Source organism: Populus alba, chromosome 16 (assembly GCF_005239225.2).
Source record: "Populus alba chromosome 16, ASM523922v2, whole genome shotgun sequence".
Classification (NCBI taxonomy): domain Eukaryota; kingdom Viridiplantae; phylum Streptophyta; class Magnoliopsida; order Malpighiales; family Salicaceae; genus Populus; species Populus alba.
Window position 1 is genome coordinate 10,403,502 of NC_133299.1, and position 6,897 is coordinate 10,410,398.

Sequence of the window (6,897 nt, forward strand, 5' to 3'; positions counted from 1 at the left end):
AAAAGATAAAGCTAAAACATGGCTACAAAATTTGAGACCGGGATCCATTCGTGCTTGGGATGAAATGCAACAACAATTCTTAAAGAAGTTTTTTCCATCTCACAGAACAAACTCTTTCAAAAGACAAATCATCACTTTCACTCAAAAGCCAGGAGAAACATTTTACCAATGTTGGGATAGGTATCGAGATTTGCTTAATACTTGCCCACATCATGGTTTTGAAACATGGAGATTGGTTTCACATTTTTATGAGGGTTTAACACCTAGAGATAGGCAAATGGTTGAATTGATGTGCAATGGAACTTTTGAAGATAAAGACCCTAATGAAGCAATGGAGTACCTAGACTTGCTAGCTGAAAATTGGGACACCACAGGTACTTATGAGGCACCAGGTAAAACTCAACCTCATACATCTAGTGGGAGTATGCACAACCTTAGGGAAGATCATGACCTCCAAGCCAAGTTTGCATCTTTAGCTAGAAAAGTCGAGGCACTAGAATTAAAAAAGAGTGGTCAATTAAAATCTATTCAAGACATTGTGTGTCAAATCTGTGAAACAAATGAGCATGCAACCAATGATTGTCCAACTTTGCCTTCTTTCAAGGAATGCCTCCATGAACAAGCCCATGCTTTAAACAGTTTCCAAAGACCCAACCATAACCCATACTCACAAACATATAACCCTGGTTGGAGAAATCACCCAAATTTTAGTTGGAAGAGTGATAGCAACAATGCACAAACTTCACATCCACCGTTTCAAGCACACCATAATTTCCAAAATTCTCATGGATATGCACCTCCTTATGCTCCACCTCCTAGAAGAAATTTTGAGGAAACATTGCATGCATTCATTGAAAAGCAGGAGACAATCAACACTCAACTTGCTCAAAGCATGACCGATTTTAAAGATGCTCTTGCAAAATTAACATCTGCTCTTAGTTTCCAAGAGAAAGGTAAGTTTCCTTCTCAACCACAGCAAAATCCAAAGGGGCAATACAATGCAAATGCAAGTAGTTCTGGAAGCCAACACATGGATCAAGTCAAATCAGTCATCACTCTTCGTAGTGGTAAGGTTATTGAAAAACCTATTCTTGAACCTTGTGAGAAAGATGATGAGTCTATCTCTAAGGGTAAGGAAGGGGTTGAACCTGAACATTGCAAAGAAAAGGCTGATTCCCCGCCAGCACTTCCATTTCCTCATGCCATGATCAAACAAAGGAAAGTTAGTCACAACTCTGAAATCTTTGAAATTTTCAAACAGGTAAGGATCAATATACCTTTGTTGGATGCTATTAAACAGGTTCCTTCCTATGCTAAATTTTTGAAAGATCTGTGCATTGTGAAGAGAAAATTGAATGTGAAAAAGAAAGCATTTTTAGCCGAAACAAGTAAGTGCCATTCTTCAGAACAATAATGCTTTGAAATATAAAGACCCTGGTTGTCCTACAATTTCTTGCTTTATTGGAGAACATAAAATTGAAAGAGCCTTACTTGATCTTGGAGCTAGTGTGAATTTACTTCCATATTCAGTTTTTCAGAGTCTCAATCTAGGTGAGTTAAAACCAACCTCTGTAACTCTTTTACTCGCCGATAGATCTGTAAAAGTGCCTAGAGGAATAATTGAAGATGTGTTGGTACAAGTTGATAAATTCATTTATCCTGTGGATTTTGTTGTCTTGGACACGCAACCTGTTGAAGCATGTAATTCAATTCCTGTCATTTTAGGATGTCCATTTCTTGCCACTTCTAATGCATTGATTAATTGTAGGAATGGACTGATGAAGCTATCATTTGGAAACATGACATTGGAGATGAATATTTTCAACATTTACAAGCAACCTGGAGATGATAATGATTTACAGGAAGTGGACTTTATTGAAAAATTAGTTCATGATCAATTTCAAACCACTTCTAGTGAAACTGAGATTGATGAATCTGATGATTTGCAAATGGTCTACTTTCAGGAATCAAAGGCATGCAATTGGAGACCACAAATTGAAGAATTGCCACCACGATCAATTGAGCCCATACCTTCAAGTGTTCAACCACCAAAACCTGAATTGAAGCCGTTACCATTTAATCTCAAATACTCATTTTTGGGAGAAAATAAAACTTTTTCGGTAATAATCTCTTCCAAACTTAATGCGCATCAAGAAGGTAAGTTATTACAGACTCTGAAAATGCACAAAAATGCATTAGGATGGACCATAGCTGACATAAAAGGAATTAGCCCTTTGATTTGCACACACAGGATTTATTTGGAGGAAAATGCTAAACCCTCTAGAGAAATGCAACGAAGGCTTAATCCTAATATGAAAGAAGTAGTGAAAAATGAAGTCATTAAGCTTCTAGATAATGGAATCATTTATCCTATTTCTGATAGCAAATGGGTAAGTCCTACCCAAGTTGTACCCAAAAAGTCTGGAGTCACTGTGATAACAAATGAGAAAAATGAGTTAATTCCAACTAGGACTGTTACGGGTTGGCGCATGTGCATTGACTATAGGAAACTTAATTCAATGACTAGAAAAGATCATTTCCCTTTACCTTTCATGGACCAAATCCTAGAAAGAGTTGCAGGTCATGAATTTTATTGTTTCCTAGATGGTTATTCAGGTTACAATCAAATTGAAAATTGCATTGGAAGATCAAGAGAAGACTACTTTCACATGTCCATTTGGTACTTTTGCATATCGAAGGATGCCTTTTGGATTATGTAATGCACCAGCCACGTTTCAAAGATGCATGCTTAGCATATTCAGTGATATGGTTGAACGTTTTCTTGAAATTTTTATGGATGATTTTTTCTGTTTTTGGTGATTCATTTGATGATTGTTTGACTAACTTAGAAAAGGTTTTTGAGCAGGTGTGAAGAGAAGAATCTTGTACTGAATTGGGAAAAATGTCACTTTTATGGTAACAAACGGCATCGTACTTGGTCACATTGTTTCATCGAAAGGAATTGAGGTTGACAAATCTAAAATCGAGTTAATTGCCAACTTACCAACACCAAAATCTGTTAAAGATGTTAGATCATTCTTAGGACATGCTGGTTTTTTACAGAAGGTTCATCAAAGATTTTAGTGTAATATCTAAGCCCTTGAGTAACCTTCTAACAAAGGATAATATTTTTGAATGGACTGAACATTGTGAGGAAGCCTTTGTTAAACTTAAAAACTTGCTTACTTCTGCTCCTGTCATTCAACCTCGTGATTGGTCATTACCTTTTGAAATAATGTGTGACGCTAGTGATTATGCCGTGGGTGCTGTCTTGGGACAAAGGAAAGATAAGAAACCTTATGTGATTTACTATGCAAGTAAAACTTTAAATAGTGCTCAAATGAATTACACTACCACTGAAAAAGAATTACTTGCAGTAGTATTTGCATGTGACAAGTTCAGATCTTTATCTTGTTGGCTCACCTGTTATTGTTTTTAGTGATCATGCAGCATGAAATATCTTCTCTCTAAGAAAGATTCTAAGGCTAGATTGGTGCGGTGGATTTTGTTACTTCAAGAATTTGATATCACAATCAAAGACAAGAAAGGCACCGAAAATGTTGTCGCGGATCATTTGTCAAGATTTGACAACCGATTCGAGATCTGAACATTACACCAATCGATGACTACTTTCCTGATGAATCTTTATTTTCTGTCTCTACGATGTTCTTGGTTTGCTAATATTGTTAATTTTCTTGTTTCAGGACAATTGCCAGCTCATTGGAAGTACCCAAGACAAAAGAAAGTTCTTGAACGAAGTAAAGAACTTTTATTGGGATGACCCTTATTTATTCAAATATTGTCCTGATCAAATATTTCGAAGATGCATTCCTGACAATGAGGTTAGTAGTGTCATTAAATTTTGTCATTCTGAGGCATGTGGGGGTCATTTCTCATCAAGAAAGACAACTGCAAAAATCTTACAAAGTGGATTCTATTGGCCCACCATGTTCAAAGACTCACATGCATTCTGTAAGATTTGTGAAAATTGTCAAAAGTTGGGATCTATTTCGAAACGTCACATGATGCCTTTAAATCCTATTCTTGTCATTGAGATCTTTGATTGTTGGGGTATAGATTTCATGGGTCCATTTCCTCCATCATTTGGTTTCTTGTACATATTGGTCGCAGTAGATTATGTTTCAAAATGGATAGAGGCAATTCCAAGTCGAACCAATGATCACAAAATAGTGATAAAGTTTTTGAAAGAAAACATTTTAAGTCGATTTGGAATCCCTCGAGCCATGATAAGTGACGATGGAACACACTTTTGCAACAAGCCATTTGAGTCTTTAATGAAGAAATATGGAATCACACATAAAGTTGCCACCCCTTATCACCCTCAGACAAGTGGACAAGTAGAGCTTGCTAATAGGGAGATCAAACAGATCTTGGAGAAAACAGTGAACCCTAATAGGAAAGACTGGTCTTTAAGACTTAATGATGCACTTTGGGCTTATCGAACTGCTTATAAAACATCATTAGGTATGTCACCTTATAGACTAGTCTATGGAAAACCTTGTCAGTTGCCTGTGGAAATTGAACATAAAGCTTATTGGGCTATTAAAGCTTTCAATTCAAGCCTTGATGATGCTAGTCAGCTGCGAAAATTGCAAATAAATGAGCTTGAGGAAATAAGAAATGATGCATATGACAATTCAAAAATTCATAAAGCAAGAATTAAAGAGTTTCATGACAAGAAAATACTGAGAAAAAACATTCAATGTTGGTCAAAAAGTCTTGCTTTATAATTCTCGACTCCATTTATTTCCTGGAAAACTAAGAACAAGATGGAGCGGTCCTTTTATTGTGAAACATGTGTATCCATATGGGGCCTGTGATATTGAGAATCCAAAGAATGGCAATGTTTTCAAGGTAAATGGGCATCGTTTGAAAGTTTATTTGACAATTTTTCGGTTGAAAATGACTCTATTGAATTGAGTGATCCTGTATATAAAGATTGATTCTTTTTCTCACATTGTTTTGTGTTTTGTTGTTTTGCTAGTCTCTCTTTCACCCCGGTCAAAATGGCGGATAACGGTACTCCGTGACTTAAGTCGGTTCTTTCAGTTTCCCAAATAACTGATATCTGTATATGTTTGTATAATTCTTAGCTCTTTCTTCCTTCTTTGAATCGCTTCTCTAATTCTCTTTTGAAAATGGACACCACTCTTGAAAAGTTGAAAAGGTATTTTCCCACTTTGCCTCCACATGCGATTAATAAAATTTACCGTGCTAGGTGTGCAAGATTGAGGTTGTTAATGAATCATGGAATTCCTGAAGATATCCGTTGGTTAATTGAAGCAAAGGTTCGATTATCAGGTGAGTCATCCAATTCTTTCATTTCACACATGCCTGGAACAGGTAAAAGCACTTTTGCAAAGAAACGTCGTGCAAAACGACTGAAAGTCTATCATCGATGTGCCAGATGGACTTGTAATACGACATGTCGTTCTTTAGGAATGGTATCTGTAAACCGTGAAGATAAGATACAATTCATTAAGGATGGCCTGAGTAAGGGGTCTTTAGATAATCTTTTGTTGACCCTTGAGACGCATCCTAGTGGAGATGTGCATCGTGTAATTCATGATTTATGGCCACAATTCCATAAAGAACATGATCGACTTAGTCTTGGGAATCTGACTAAAAAAGACCCTGTTTGCCAGTTTTTAAGAAAACTGGATGGGAAGCCTATCCCCGACCCATAGAGGGCGTTTAAGCCGTTCTTGGACGTAAAACCAAGGGAAGATGTGAGCCACAATCACAACTACCTGTACATACACATGCTTTTTCAACATAAATAATTAATAAAGAGAGAGAGAGAGAGAGAGAGAGAGAGAGAGTTTGTGAGACTACAGCTGGCCTACATATAGGTGGTATGATTGCATTTTCAATTTTCATCTATAAATTCTTCTCTTCCTTCCCTTCATTTCTACTCATCCCATACATTCATCAAAATATAGAAGTGTGTAGAAATGGCAGGTCCTCAAGTCATCATATAAGAAATATTTGTGTTTTCGGTGGATCCAGTTCTGGGAAAGAAAAAGAGTTTTTAGAATCAGCAAATCATCTTGGTCGGGTACTAGCTGAGAGAAACGATTCATTTAGTGTATGGGGGAGGCAGCCTTGGGTTAATGGGAGGTGTGTCAATGGCTGCATTTTTAGGAGGCAGTCAAGTTTTGGGGGTTGTCCCCAAAGCTTTAGCAACTGGGACATCATTGGAAAAACAATTGGAAGAGGAACTACAGGTCCCAACAATGTCTGACCGACTGAATACCATGTTTAACCATGCTGATGCCTTCATTGCCTTACCAGGTGGTCTGGGCACATTGGAAGAGATCTTTCATATTTCATCTTGGGCCCAACTGCACATTCACCATAAACCTATAGGTTTGTTAAATGTTAATGGTTTTTATGATAAGTTGCTGTCTTTCCTTGATCAAGCTGTGGAACAGGAATTTCTAACATCTTCGGCACGACGAATCATAATCTCTGCTGCTACTGCTGAACAATTGATTGACCAACTACAATCTTTCATCCCTGTCATTGATCCCTGCATGAGTCGTCTAGATTGGTCAACTAAGGAAAGCCGTAAAAAGCTTAGATTAGATTTGAGCCTTCATCTGTGAAACCTTGTGTCTTTTGGTTTTATTAATAGCATATTATTTTGTTTTGTTACTTCTTATGTTTGTTTAAGTGTGTTTCAGGTTGTTCATTGTTCGTTGTTTCAGGTGATGTCTTCTATACTCTATCTTTCTACCTTCGAACATTGAGGACAATGTCTCGTTTTGGTTGGGGGGAGAGGGTAGTAGTTTAAAAAAAAAAAAAATACTAACTTACTAACTGTTTTTGCTATTATTAAAACCATTTGACAAAATTGTTATTAGGATGGCAGAG

The 6,897-nt window shown here is 36.9% G+C and overlaps 1 pseudogene; it reads left to right on the forward strand.

Annotated features, from left to right (window-relative positions):
* The first annotated feature begins 781 nt into the window (after positions 1–781).
* LOC140954708 (uncharacterized) lies at positions 782–6,637 on the forward strand (annotated as a pseudogene).
* Positions 6,638–6,897: the final 260 nt, after the last annotated feature.